Here is a 16000-nt window from a genome sequence, read left to right as displayed (position 1 = left end):
TCATTTATAAAAGAGTCGACTCAAAGAACCGACTCGTTCACAATCGACACATCACTCGTTCACTCGTGTGTGTGTGTGTTTCTGACCCACATTCTATTCCTGGCACAGGGGTTAAAAGCGTTTAGGAAATCCAGATGGCCTCCTATTATTATTATTATTATTATTATTATTAGTCCATATCCCAGCTTTTGATGTTCAAGTCAAGTTTATTTCTATAGCACTTTTAACAATAAACACTGTCTCAAAGAAAGAAAGCACAACTTTCTTCATCACACACTTGTGAAATTCCTCTCTGCATTTAACCCATCTGAAGCAGTGAACACACACACACACACACACAGAGCAGTGGGCAGCCATGCTAACAGCGCCCGGGGAGCAGTTGGGAGTTCGGTGCCTCGCTCAAGGGCACCTCAGCCCAAGGCCGTCCCATATTAACCTAACCGCATGTCTTTGGACTGTGGGGGAAACCGGAGCACCCGGAGGAAACCCACACAGACACAGGCAGAACATGCAAACTCCACACAGAAAGGCCCTCGCCAGCCACTGGGCTCGAACCCAGAACCTTCTTGCTGTGAGGCAACCGTGCTAACCACTACACCACCGTGAAACCTCGAGAGGAACCTGACTCAAAAGGGAACCCAACCTCATTTGATGTTAACTGCTGGAGTTTGAATTTTGTTGGATATCAGATCATTTGCCATGAACTTAGGTATCCGGCACCTTTCTTATGATCCTTGCTGATCCCAAAAGACAAGCTTTCTGCATCATGCTCAAATCACTGAAGAAAATGGGCGGCATGGTGGTGTAGTGGTTAGCATGGTTGCCTCACAGCAAGAAAGTTCTGGGTTCGAGCCCAGCAGCCAACGGGGGCCTTTCTGTGTGGAGTTTGCATGTTCTCCCCGTGTCCGCGTGGGTTTCCTCCGGGTGCTCCGGTTTCCCCCACAGTCCAAAGACATGCGGTTAGGTTAATATGGTACGGCCTTGGGCTGAGGTGCCCTTAAGCGAGGCACCGAACTCCCAACTGCTCCCCGGGCGCTGTTAGCATGGCTGCTCTGGGTGTGTGTGTGTGTGTGCTCATTGCTCACATGTGTGTTCACTGCTTCAGATGGGTTAAATGCAGAGAGGAATTTCACAAGTGTGTGATGAAGAAAGTTGTGCTTTCTTTCTTTCTTTCTTTCTTTCTTTCTTTCTTTCTTTCTTTCTTTCAACTTGAGAAGTTTGTACTCATTGTGCCAAGTACCCTGATAATGATGGGAATAAGGAGAACATTCTTGTGATGCAGAGGGTGGCACGGTGGTGTAGTGGTTAGCGCTGTCGCCTCACAGCAAGATGGTCCTGGGTTCGAGCCCTGTGGCTGGCGAGGGCCTTTCTGTGTGGAGTTTGCATGTTCTCCCCGTGTCCGCGTGGGTTTCCTCCGGGTGCTCCGGTTTCCCCCACAGTCCAAAGACATGCAGGTTAGGTTAACTGGTGACTCTAAATTGACCGTAGGTGTGAATGTGAGTGTGAATGGTTGTCTGTGTCTGTGTCAGCCCTGTGATGACCTGGCGACTTGTCCAGGGTGTACCCCGCCTTTCGCCCGTAGTCAGCTGGGATAGGCTCCAGCTTGCCTGCGACCCTGTAGAACAGGATAAAGCGGCTACAGATAATGAGGTGAGAGTGAGATTTAGGCCTACCATACACAGAGCGCATGCAGTGCAGTCAGACTGTTCACACTTTAAACTGATTTTTTTTTTTAATTGGGAGTATCCTGTCTGCAGACGACTGCTTCCCAGACTATGGGTCATTTTCGCTTTTCCGACACTCAGTGAAGTGAAGTAAATGCAAAAATCCCTAAAGTCATTCATGTACAATGGTTTGTGACTTCCTGAATGGGGGAAGGGGTTAACAGAGTTAGATCAGAGGCTCTAAACCGGTTCAGGGAGACAGATCATCTCCTGCTCATTATAACAAAAGAACTTTGCATGTGGCTCATAACCCACTCCCCTTCACTTCCTTTGCCTTCCTCCCTCATTCACTCCATCTCTCCTCACCCCCTTCCCCCCCGACTAAACACACACGCGCATGCACGCACTTCTTCCTAAATGCTCCCTCTGGAGTTACTTTTCAAAGTCACTACTCTAATACTTCCTCTACAGCAGTATATTACTCCCATGCCAGAAAAAGAAAAATTAGTATCATGTAAAAATACCTTGTTAGGCTGTAACATGAAAAGATCTTGTTAAAACATGGAAAACATCTTTTTATAACAATAATCTTTTCATGTAAAATGTGATACTGATCCATTTCTTATTTTTCTGGAGTGGCAGCGATACAGGTGTGTCCACTTTTAGGGCCCGTTTACACGAGGACGCTGTCGGGTAAAAACGACTAAGTATTTTATCGGAAGTGCCTTTCGTCTACACGGGGACGGCGTTTCCGAGGCTGAAAAACGGAAAAATTGAAAACGCCTTCCAGAGTGGATAAGTTAAAAACAGCCCCCGTTGCATATCCGTCTAAACTACCCAATACGCGAAACTCTGCTCGGATCTGCTCACGTCGGGTACGCGTTTACGTCATACATATGTCATATACTGCACATGCCAGCCCGGGAAGTAAGAAAGTAAGTAAAAAAGTAAGAGCATGTCTGATTACATCGATCCAACGGACCTTCAAGCTGCTCTGGCAGCTTTAATAAACGTCCAGGAGTCCTTCAAACATCTATACCGAATCTGCACATATACCGTTAATGAACAGAGGCGGGTATAGTATGCGCTTACTTTTTTACTTACCATAGCCAGAGTAGTCAAAGTTTTCGCGGCGCAGATGTGCAGATCAGACAAGACGGAAGACGTTGCGCATGCGTGCAGACATAGCGGAGGTCTTTCACAGCACCACCTAGCCGCCTGGCATGCACATCCAATTGAATTCCACACATTTATGCGTCACCGTATAGACGCAGATTTCCTCCTTGAAAACGGTCGTGTAGACGCGGAAAAAAGTGAGAACGAAAACGGACTTTTGCGTTTTTGTTTCAGACCGTCCCCGTGTAAAGTGGGCCTTAAATGATGATGGTAAACCAATCTCAACGCTGTCGCACTCATCATTCTGACTCACCCTTCCCAGAATCCATTTCATTTTGGTTTTGAAATCATGTAACCGACTCTCTGCTAGCTCTCTGCGCAGCAAAATCTCTGCAAATTCACTAATAGTGATTCCTTCTAAATCTATCTCGAACTTTTTCTTCATCTACGTGTCATATATGGAGCTTTGAATAGAATACGACTAATGTTTTCTTTCCTTCATGGCCGCCCACGAGACAGCCGACACCGGTTCTGGTCCATGACAACAGAATAACCAGATGAAAACCGAATGGATCGGTCAAAAGGATTTAAAATATGACCGCTTTGACAAAATATCTTAAAGTTCACGTTACGGTTTGTGATCTATGGTTTAGGATGTCGTGGGATTATTGCAGATTATTTTTCAAACAGTGGAATAGCTGTGGATTTGAAAATGTTGATTTGTTACTTGGTGCAGAGGCTTATGGGAAGGGTAAGCCGGCCCCTTTAACAAGCGTAGCATAGTGCCACAGATTACCACAATACTAAATAGTAGCCTATACAGTATGGTGTGGTCACTATTTTTACACAAAACAGCATACTACCATAACTAAGTAGTAGTAGCCTATACTGTATGGCCACTATTTTTAATACACAGGACACCATAGCGGGCGGTATGGTGGTGTAGTGGTTAGCGCTGTCGCCTCACAGCAAGAAGGTTCTGGGTTCGAGCCCCGTGGCCGGCGAGGGCCTTTCTGTGTGGAGTTTGCATGTTCTCCCCGTGTCCGCGTGGGTTTCCTCCGGGTGCTCCGGTTTCCCCCACAGTCCAAAGACATGCAGGTTAGGTTAACTGGTGACTCTAAATTGACCGTAGGTGTAAATGAGAGTGTGAATGGTTGTTTGTCTCTGGTGCCCCTTTTCCACCAAAGCAGTTCCAGGGCTGGTTCGGGGCCAGTGCTTAGTTTGGAACCGGGTTTTCTGTTTCCACTGACAAAGAACTGGCTCTGGGGCCAGAAAAACCGGTTCCAGGCTAGCACCAACTCTCTGCTGGGCCAGAGGAAAGAACCGCTTACATCAGCGGGGGGGCGGAGTTGTTAAGACTAACAACAATAATAAGATCGCGAAAGATCGCCACTTTTAAGTGACGAGAAGCAGCAGCTGTACAAACGCGAAGTCATCCATTATTATTATTGTTGCTGTTGTTGCTGCTGCTGCTTCTTCCGCCTTGTTTTTGCTTCGATATTCACGCCAAGGTTTATGCAAACGTAGCCACGTAACTGACGTATACAGCAACTTAATGACGTATACAACGACATAATGACGTGGCTTCCCTTAGCACCGTGAGCTATGGAAAAGCAAACTGGTTCTCAGCTGGCTCGCAAGTTGAACGAGTTGTGAACCAGCACCAACACTGGCCCCGAACCAGCCCTGGAACTGATTTGGTGGGAAAGGGGTATATGTGTCAGCCCTGTGATGACCTGGCAACTTGTCCAGGGTGTACCCCTCCTTTCGCCCATAGTCAGCTGGGGTAGGCTCCAGCTTGCCTGCTACCCTGTAGAACAGGATAAGTAGCTACAGATGGATGGATGGACAGCATAGCCAACTATGATACTAAATAGTAGCCTGTAGTATATTACTATTTTTACACAAAGGACAGTATACTACTGTACTGAATTGCCTGCACAGTACGAGAAACATTTTTATACAAAAACAGCATACAGTAGCAATGTACTAATAGTAACCTATACAGTATGGTCTCACACACACACACACACACACACGTGTGTGTGTGTGTGTGTATATATATATATATATATATATATATATATATATATATATATATATATATATATAAGCAGAACAGAAGGCAAATTTATCAAAATTCTATTTATCTCATTTTATTAAGTGTAGGAATGCATTTCTGACAGCTACTTTGTCGCTGCTATAGCAAGTTCTGAGTGTTTGAAATATGCTCTGTAATAGATCAGTCCATATGTCAAAGCAATGGCCGTAAACGAGATTCGTTGAGACCTGTGCGAGACATTGTAGGACAGAAGTAAAACATACAGCGGAAATCAAAGTGACCGACATCTGCCAACGTTGTCAAAAGACGCGCGTGCGCCCTCTTTCGAATGCTGATGTAATCAAGCCGGAAGTTGTGTTTGTTTTGATAGCAATCAGGAAAGTTTGAAAAAAGTAGGCAGTAATCGTCATTTAAACTCGTTTTTGTGCAATATTTCATTTGGAAAACAGTTTTCAAAATGGTGGCATGGACACCCGGCTGACACTTCACATTTCGAAGTCTCGCACAAGTGAAGATCACGCGGATAAGTGATGCCTTATTCAACATGGCTAAAAACTGAATAGGCCAATAAATATAATATTGCAATTAGTTGCCAATACGAGTCACGATATACAGTAAGGTTACCAAAACCGAAAACGTAATTGAATAACACGTTAATTAAGAAATAAAGCAAGTTTAAAAATGACTTCAGTTCTCCTTTAATCAGTGGGCAGTGGCTAGACTTTGCTTGGTGATGTAAGAGAATGGAGATGTAAGGCGCCTCCTTCCCTCCACTAGCCTGGGTGTACACCTCGGGCAAGTGTTAGCACACCCTTAGCCTCCCTTGGTCAGGGATACAGCCTGGGTTACTACACCCTATTTGGCAGTTCTGCCAGTCAATTTGGCGGCAGTCCCAGAAACCTGTCAGTCAACCCGGCTGCAGTTCTGGCTCAAGACCCTAACAGTGGAACAGGCAGTAGATGGGCAGCAGCTCTACTGGCTGCTAAGGCAGATGAGGGCTGCAGTAAATGGTGATTCCCAGTCATCTTGGGAACCATCCTACTCGTTCGTATCAGTTATTCCACAAAATTGAGTCGTATATGAGCTGGTAGCACCGAGTCGGCTATAAGCCATGTACGAGGAGTTTGAGTGGAATAACTGTTTTCTTCTGGATTTTGAGAAATTTAGCATTTATTTATTTATATATAAAATTTTTATTCATCCTCTGCATTTAACCCATCTGAAGCAGTGAACACACACACACACACACACACACACACACACACACACACACACCCAGAGCAGTGGGCAGCCATACTCCAGCACCCGGGGAGCAGTCAGGGGTTGGGTACCTTGCTCAAGGGCACTTCAGCCCAAGGCCACCCCACGTTAACCTAACTACATGTCTTTGGACTGTGGGGGAAACCGGAGCACCCGGAGGAAACCCACGCAGACATGGGGAGAACATGCAAACTCCACACAGAAAGGCCCTCGTCAGCCACTGGGCTCAAACCCAGAACCTTCTTGCTGTGAGGAGACAGCGCTAACCACTACACCACCGTGCCGCCATGGTGGTTTTTGCGAGTTTGATAAATAAAATCTTTCTACAAAACGTCCGACAAAATCAGTTTCGCTTAGAATGTAAACAAACCGGCGAAATGACATTAACAATTTGTGAAAAATGCTCTCATAATGATTCCTGAAAATTAAAAAAAGATATGTTCTTACCATCAAATACTTTCATTCCATATTTTGGTGCATGTTTTTGGTGTTTTGTTTTCTAATAGAGTTTTTATTGTGTCCTTGGTTGGTTCAGCAACACGCTCCGCCACTTTTTCTCTACTCATGGTATATGAGCTGGTATCCTAGTAGTAGAGTAGCCAATCAGAGTGCATCATTGCTCATATCCAGTGAATGTGGATAGAAATCTACAGCATGCTACTTGACTAAATGGTAGTACTATGGACTACTAATAGTCACTGTGGCTGTGTCCAAAATTGCTTACTGCTGTTCTAAATAGCATACTGTATATTCACTAAGGCTATAGTCAAACTTGTATACTACTGTGTTAAACAGTGTACCGTATAATCACTATAGCTCTGTCCAATACTGCATACTACCATACCTAATAGTGTACTGAATAATTTTGATGGTTATATACTAACACCGACATGCATACCACACACCCAAAACTGCATAGTGGTGTACTGGACCATGCAGTGTATAATCACTATGGCATGACTGCATACTCCTGTTCTAAGTAGTATGTAAAGTCGTATTTATCCACCATAGCATGTGGTTTTCATTGTAGCCAGTGTCTGTGCCTAAGAATTATCGTGTTCCCTTCAACTGTTTTTTTTTTTTTTCATCGTGTGCCAAGTGGCAGGAACTACGACCCAGAGAAGAGGGAAAAATTGATCAGCTGAATAGGGTGATTATAAAGATAACGGAGGAGGAGAAAGGAACAAGGAAGCGGGCAATCTGAGCAAGTGTGTCGATATGCAAACAAACCCGACAACACGTGCGAGTTTGTTTTGACACATGCTTAATAGTGGCCCAGATTTCCTTCTGTTCACAATGAGGCAGGGCAAACACTGCAGTCATTTATGGAGGAGAAGTGACGTGAGGAGCCGCTATGTTGCTCAGGCAGTGGTTACATTTGGTTAGGAAAGCAAAACAAGTGTGAGCGTGTGCATGTGGAAAAAAGAGAGGCAGTTCAGATAGGAGTACAGAGAGAAGGAAAAAGCAGATGTCAAAAAATAAGCAGATGATCACTGACAGACTAACAGCCAAACCATGAGCAAGAGATGGAAAAGGACAGCTGTGGTTTTAACCTCTGGCCAAAAGTAAAAAGAATCGCACATAATTTTTCCTAAGCGCCCCACACACACACTTTTTTTCGTTAAATCCTGTCACGCAGTAACATGAACCACTGCAAGATTCTCCCAAACACCAGTACTGAGCTGTTTGGCCTCAAGACCTGCATGATGTATCTAATGACCTTTGACCACATTACGGTAACAAGGTTCATCTCTCTCTCTCGTGTCTTTCAGGGTTAGTTTCACACGAATCAGCAAATTCTTGCGATGGTAAACAATTACAGAGTCCACGAGAGCCAGGGGGCCATTACACACACTTGGAGCAGTTACTATTGTGCTCATAGGCATCTGTTACATCCAAAAGACATGCTAGTCAGTGTCAAAACAGGAATACATATACGGAGTTTTAGTATCCCATAGCATGCCATTTTTCAAACTCGTAAAAAAAAGTCTGTGTAGAACAATACAATGGTTGTTTGAAATGCCCGAGAATGTCACTATACTTTTACACGAATTTAAAAAAAAAAAAAAATCTGTGAATATGCAAATTTGAAACAACCTGATATCCTTTTGGCTTTGCTAATGACTAAAAGGGTAGATAAGCCAGTATCTCACTGGGCTGCGACAAATTGCAAACGTCATTCGCGAGAGAGTTTCAAAAGTGTCTCGAAACATGCGCGGGGCTTCTCAATTTCCTCGCGTGAGTCTCAAAGTGTCGCTCCTTCGTCGCTGAAATTTTGAACATGTTCAAAAAATTCATGCGACAAAATTTCTCTCAAAATAGCTGCAAATGCGTCGCTGGTGTCGCAAAGCCGTTGCGAGCCCTTCTCAAGTCAGTTTCCGTGAGGCTTCCTCTACTTCCCTGCCTGCTGAGGGAAAGCCGGGCTGCGACAGCCCGCGACTAGTTGGAGACACAACAATTGCGGTAAAATATGCGAATATCAATTCAGTGTGATTCCAAGTGAAAATTGTCGCTAATTCGCGTATTTTATCGCAATTGTTGTCTCCAACTAGTCGCGGGCTGTCGCAGCCCAGTGAGATACTACCCTTAAGTACTTTCCTTTGTCACAGGTAACTGTATTTTCAGGATCGGAGAGTCAGTTTTATCATATTCTCAGTGATTTATTTTCGCCAAACCTGCCAAAATATACCATAACAACATACTCATTGTTAACTCGAAGGGCACCCGGTAGAGTGTATACCTCCTCAAGTCATAATCTCAAAATCAAATCACTTGAACCGAGGAGAATAGTAAAGCCGTACACCAAATTTCATCAAAATCCGTTCTGTTTGAGTTACACTGGGAAAAGACAAAAGAATCCTGGATCCGGATACATGTCCAGGTTTACGTCAAAATTTAATTAATTGTTCCTTGCCCCATTGCCCACCTTTCCTCAAAGTTTCATCAAAATCCGTTCACTATGAGGGTTCTCCAGAAAATCTGAAGTAGATTTTCGAAAAAAAAAGTAGTACATGACTAATGCCAATGCTAACGTGCTAATGCTAGGAGGGTCTGAGGGCATGCCTCCTCCAGAAAATTTAGAAATTTACATGTCTTCTGGTGGGTTCTGGTGCACTCTCAGCTAATAAATTACGAACCATTTCCCTGTAAAATACTTGCAAAATATGTATGAAATTTCCCTCCAGACGTGTGTGCACTCGGGTTTCCCAGTTACTCTCTGTAGTACGCTGCCTGGCTCTGTAGCATAACTACATACACTATGGCGTGGTCACGTGGTCCGGCTCAGCCAATCAGAGTGCGAGAATCGATCAACGAATATAGCATCGCTTCCAGTCATACTGGACCGAATCGAAGACAATTTCATGGTGGAATAATTGGATTTGCAGCAAATTATGGGTAGCAGAGACAATATAAATTGCTTGAACACTGAAAGCCAATTTTTATTTTATTTTCTGGGATCGAGTAGCCGGCGCAGACTGTCTGTGTAGGTGGAGAAAACCGCTGGTCGCCAGCGCTTGTGGATGTCTCTGACTACTTTTTGAGTTACATTGGGAAAAGACAAACAAACAGAGGTGAAAACATAACCTCCTTCAGCAAAGTTGGCAGAGATGATGATGATAATAATAATAATAATAATAATAATAACTACGTTAGCTAAGTAGTTTAAGATGCAGATTCTGGGGTTAAAAGTGTTCAGGTACCACACTGTCATCTTTGCATGATTTTTGTAGCACATGAAAGTATAAATTTACACTGCTCATATGCAGTGCTCCACCATTAATCACTTTTTATCTATCTATCTATCTATCTATCTATCTATCTATCTATCTATCTATCTATCTATCTATAGTGTCTTGCAAAAGTATTCATCCCCCTTGGTGTTTGTCCTGTTTTGTCACATTACAAGCTGGAATTAAAATGGCTTTTTGCAGGGTTTGCACCATTTGATTTACACAACATGCCTTAGGGATCGACCGATATGTTTTTTTCAGGGCCGATACCGGTTATTATGGAATTGGGATGCCGATAACCGATATGTGCAACCGATAAATGTAAACATTATAATTCACATGAAATTAAACATAGCACACACTGACACAGACCTTCATATCCATGAAATGTATGTTCAATTGTAAAATTGAACATGAAATTTTGTGCAGGGAAATGCCAGCAGCATTTGTACAATAAAGTCAAACATTAGTTAGAATAAAATGAGAAATAAAATAAAATATTCACCAATAAAAAAATAAATCACTCCCTACTATATTACAGCTCACCATTTTCAGTGGAAAATAAATGAAAATACACTCTGGATTCTTTTACACTAAGAACTAAGTGAGACTTACCAACTTCACGTAGTTTTTAAATAACAAATCAAGTGTAGGGAGCTGCCTGCAGCATTTTTTAAAAAGTAAAATCAAACATTCAGTAAAGTAGGCTATCACTCCCTATCAGGAGCGGCTGCTTCTTTAAGAGTATATCGCTTTCCGAATCAGAAGCGCTAGCGAGGAGAATCACTTGCGCAAGAATTATAAATCCTAGTCACACCTGGCTTGTTTAAATGTTCAAACAGCGCTTTATAAAGTTACCTAACATATACAAGTGCAATGCGATTTCTGAGCATGAGTCACGTCATGAAGTTTACTCATCACCATAACAAATAGCCAGTAGGCTTGCGCACAGTAGGCTACAGAACACAAACACTACGTTTTATTTCGTCTTCCCTTGACCACCTCTCTGTATGGCTGTCATTCTACTGTTCGAGTAGAACTACTGACACATTCACAACGTTTCCAGACGGGGATTTAAAAATGACTGCAGCCTACGTTATGCTGTTTCAGCGAGACTAGTTGGTTGTAGGCTAATTCAAGTGCTTCCTTCCGTAAGCTAAGTTTGGCTGGCTACACAGATGCAAATGGACAATTTTAATGAGTAGTAGATGAAGAATGTAAACATATAATGTTGTGCTTTTGCAACTTGTGTGTTTGTGACTTATTGCGGGAAAAGCAGCGTGTCCTTACCTTGATACGGGCGCCTTGAAACAGTTCAGAGTGTTTAGCTGCACGTGTCGATTGGCTATATCTCTTGTGCCAAACAAATCAGATGTTGTGGTGGGCGGGACCGTGTTCTTGAACTCAGAGAGGCGAGTGCAGGAAAGGACGTGCAGTGACAGTCGCGTTAGGAACGAAATGGCTACAAAAAGGCATGTTATCAGCATATCGGTGGAAATTATGGCCGATACTGATAACCCTAAAAATGCAGAATATCGGCCCGATATATCGGCCAGGCCGATTATCGGTCGACCCCTAACATGCCTACCACTTTAAATGTGAAAATAGTTGTTTTATTGTGACACAAACAATAATTAAGATGAAGAAAAAACAGAAATCTGGAGTGTGCATAAGTATTCACCCCCCAAAGTCAATGCATTGTAGAGCCACCTTTTACTGCAATTACAGCTGCAAGTCTCTTGGGGTATGTCTCTATTAGCTTAGCACATCTAGCCACTGGGATTTTTGCCCATTCCTCAAGAGAAAACTGCTCCAACTCCTTCAAGTTAGATGGGTTGTGCATCTAACTTTTTTGAAGATTGTGTACAGCAATCTTCAAGTTATGCCACAGATTCTCAATTGGATTGAGGTCTGGACTTTGATTAGGCCATTCCAAGACATTTAAATGTTCCCTTTAAACCACTCCAGTGTAGCTTTAGCAGTATGTTTAGGGTCATTGTCCTGCTGGACCGTGAACGTTCGTCCCAGTCTCAAACCTCTGGCTGACTCAAGCAGGTTTTCCTCCAGAATTGCCCTGTATTTAGTGCCATCCATCTTTCCTTCAGTCCTGACCAGCTTTTCTGTCCCTGCAGATGAAAAATATCCCCACAGCATGATGCTGCCACCACCATGCTTCACTGTAGGAATGGTGTTCTCAGGGTGTTGGGTTTGCGCCACACATGGCATTTCCCATGATGGCCAAAAAGATCGATTTTAGTTTCATCTGACCAGAGAATCTTCTTCCATGTGTTTGGGGAGTCTGCCACATGCTGTTGGGCAAACTCCAAACGTGTTTTCTTAAGCAATGACTTTTTTTCTGTCCACTCTTCCATAAAGCCCCACTCTGTGGAGTGTACGGCTTAAAGTGCTCTATGGACAGATACTCCCATCTCCGCTGTGGATCTTTGCAGCTCCTTCAGTGTTGTCTTTGATGTCTCTGATTAATGCCCTCCTTGCCTGGTCTGTGAGTTTTGGTAGGCGGCCTTCTCTTGTCAGGTTTGTAGTGATGCCATATTCTTTCCATTTTGCTATAATGGATGTAATGGTGCTCTGTAAGGTATTAGGCAGAGACCCGTCCACCCGTAAATTTGACGGGCGATTGCCGATTTCAACGGGCAAGTATACACACAGACGGATACTGAAACGGACGATAATGCCGAAAATTTTCGCACATGAATACTCCCACATGTCATCCGATAAATCCAGTTATGTTCCGCCCACACACGGACTGGCCATCGGGAGTAGCGGGAGTTTTCCCGGTGGGCTGGTGGTTCAGCGTGGGCCGGCGGAGAAAAAAAAAAAAAAAAAACAGTTGCGCGCTGGCCTTTAATATGATAAGCAATGTTAACAGTTTCTTTAACAAACTGTTAACATTGCTTATTACAGTTGCGCGCTGGCCTTTAATATGATAAGCAATGTTAACAGTTTGTTAAAGAAACTGTTAACATTGCTTATCATATTAAAGGCCAGCGCGCAACTGTTTTTTTTTTTTTTTTTTTTTTTTTCTCCGCTGGCCCACACTGAACCACCGGCCCACTGGGAAAACTCCCGCTACTCCCGATGGCCAGTCCGTGTGTGGTTCCGCCATCATTTACAAATCGTAAGAAACACAGTTTAATACGAAAAATACTGAAAACTTGAAATGAAAAATCAGAATATTTCATCGTTTCCGCCATTTTGGCCCGCACTGAATCTTGTAACATGCGGACTGAATAAATCGCGAATTCTGATTGGTCGAAAATTGCCAAACACCCTGCGTTGTAGTTTCCTCTTTCTTGGCGGGAGAACCGCATTTTTTTTTTGCTGACTCACTCTTCTGGATCAAGATGAATCCCAACAAACGCCCCAAATTGAATGTGACAAAAACTGATTCGTTTTTCCACAAAAAGACAGAAAAGGTATGTGTGATACATTGATTAACAAGGGGGGTTCATTGGGGTATGGTAAAATAGAATACTGTTGTTGTTTTTTTTTTTATTAAATACTGTAACTAGATCAAAAGATTATATACAATTCATTGTTGTTTATTTTCTTTTCACTTTTGTTACCAAATCAAACACCATACATACATCTGATACATTCAGGAGTGAAACTGAAAAAAATACAAAGTAAAAATATGCAATATTTCTGATCAAAAATTACACGCCATTTCACCCTGAAAATGTCCTAGAATGCAGGAAATGAAGTCTAAATTTCAAAAATTTTCTGGGGGGGCATGCCCCCAGACCCCCCTAGAGGGACTTCGCGCCTGCGGCGCTCGTCTTCGCACCTGCGGCGCTTATCAGGATTATATAAAATATTATTTTTGACTGGTAAATTTCTTTTTCTGCCTAATACCCTAGTGCTCTGTGGGATATTCAAAGTTTGGGATATATTTTATAACCCAACCCTGATCTATTCTTCTCCACAACTTTGTCTCGGACCTGTTTGGAGGCTCCTTGGTTTTCATGTTGCTTGCTTAGTAGCGTTGCAGAGTCAGGGTCCTTCCAGAACAGGTTGATTTATCCAGACATCATGTGACAGATCATGTGACACTTTGATTGCACACAGGTGGATCTTAATCAACTAATGATGTGACTTAGGTGGGGTTTACATTAGACCGTATCAGCGGATCATCAGATTAACGTTTTTAAAACGATTAGCGTGCACACAGCAACGCCAATACACGATTAGCGTGCACACAGCAACACCAATACACGGATACGCTCGGCTCCGCAGGCATCCTGCGCTCCAAATCACTCCGCCCTGAACAGCGAGTGCCCTCTGGAGGGTGCGCACTCCGGCCCTGCGCAGCTCACAGAGCGCGCGAGTGGAGCGCACGAGCCACGATTCGGGACTGAGCCGCTGTGTGTGTGATCTCAGTGCATATCGGGCATGCGCGTCACTTACCACTTGCAAGTGGAAGGATGGCAAGCCTAAAGACAATCATAACTACACAATGGGCAGTATTTGCATCAGTATTTGCAGTATTTTCATACTTTTATACTCTTTAATGAAAGGTGATACAAGGCGGAAGTCTGCGCCGTTTTTCAGCAGTCGCGTCACATGACCAACGCCAGCGAATCAGGAAGGTGGATGTCACAGTGACGTTGTCCAATGACGACGCCAGCTAGAGCTCAGCACAGCGTATCCGCGTATTCTCAATGTTTACACAGCACCGGACCAGACACGATCTGGATTGAATACGTGGACCCTGGCGGATTCCCGTTTCCCGGCGTTTCCAGGCGTTTTAATGTAAATGGACAGTGCATCCGCGAAGAAAACGAGACAGATACGGTCTAATGTAAACTTGGCCTTATGAAGTGAATTGGTTGGACCAGCTCTTATTTAGGGGTTTCATATGAAAGGGGGTGAATACTTATGCACACTCCAGATTTCTGGGGTTTTTTTTCATCTTAATTATTGTTTGTGTCACAATAAAACAACAATTTTCACCTTTAAAGTGGTAGGCATGTTGTGTAAATCAAATGGTGCTAACCCTCCAAAATTCATTTTGATTCAAGGTTGTAATGCAACAAAACACCAAGGGGGATGAATACTCTTGCAAGATCCATCCATCCATCCATCCATCCATCCATCCATCCATCCATCCATCCATCCATCCATCCGAAATACTCAGATAGTCAATGTGATTTTGAGCCAAACAGCAGTCCATCCCAGATGAATTAACCCTTCAAAAATCCCATTTTAAGTTCAGGGGTGTTTCAGAAGTCTAGAGTCAAAGAACATTAAACCCTCTATTCACACACAAGTGAGAATGTTGTGACCTTCTGTATCTGTCCTTTAACATTGTGCAATCTGCACTCTGACACACACACACACACACACACACACACACACACACACACACACACACACACGTACGTACGTACGTGTGTGTATATATACACCTACTCATGCCAATCAGGCATTTTCTGTCATGCTCACACCTTTGTGTGGGTGTGTGTTCATGGAACAGGTTTAGACCTGCCTCTCCCCTCACACACTTGGCAGTTATCACACTCAGTGGGATTTGCTGTGCTGAATTTATCAGCAGTTTTGCCTGATAACGTGCAGAAATATCTCACAGTGGAAATATTCAAAATCATGGATTGAAAACAAGTTCCTATATTATCGTAATGGTCATTGTCTCACACTTCCCGTACAGTCAAAACAAGACCATTAAAGAGGAAGCCCTTATTATTATGAAGGGAACAAAGCCTGATGCTTCATTTAATTCTCATCTATTCAAATGAGCAATGAATCATGGAGAAACTGTACAAAGATATACAAAACTGTAAAGCTTTGTACTACATCTGCTGTTCTGTACAGGACTGATATATTTTGGTCTCATGATTTATGTGTCAGTATGGATTAGGCTGCTGGACCGCGAGTTGGTCTAGTGGTTAGCGTGTCCGCCTCTCGATCAGGAGATCGCGAGTTCTACTCATGGTCGGGTCATACCAAAGACCATCATAAAAATGGTACCTACTGCCGTCTGGCAAGGCACGCTACAATACAGATGCGAGTGGGGAGTCAAACTCTCGCGGTTACCAGAGGACTTAGTCTGGCTAACGCGACTTCCAAGCTCTGCGAGGATTTGGTCTGGCAAAGATATTAAGCCCAACCGTTTCCCAAAGGCGTGGTTG

The 16000-nt window shown here is 43.5% G+C and overlaps 1 protein-coding gene across 1 annotated transcript in view; it reads left to right on the top strand.

The window, feature by feature from the left end:
• The window catches only part of ppp1r14bb (protein phosphatase 1, regulatory (inhibitor) subunit 14Bb), a 67627-nt gene that overhangs the window by 1155 nt on the left and 50472 nt on the right, over positions 1–16000 (top strand). The gene's annotated exons all lie outside the window — the stretch shown is intronic.

This window comes from Neoarius graeffei, chromosome 1 (assembly GCF_027579695.1).
Source record: "Neoarius graeffei isolate fNeoGra1 chromosome 1, fNeoGra1.pri, whole genome shotgun sequence".
Lineage (NCBI taxonomy): Eukaryota > Metazoa > Chordata > Actinopteri > Siluriformes > Ariidae > Neoarius > Neoarius graeffei.
The sequence above is the reverse complement of the archived record's forward strand: the minus strand, read 5'-3'. Positions and strand labels throughout refer to the sequence as shown.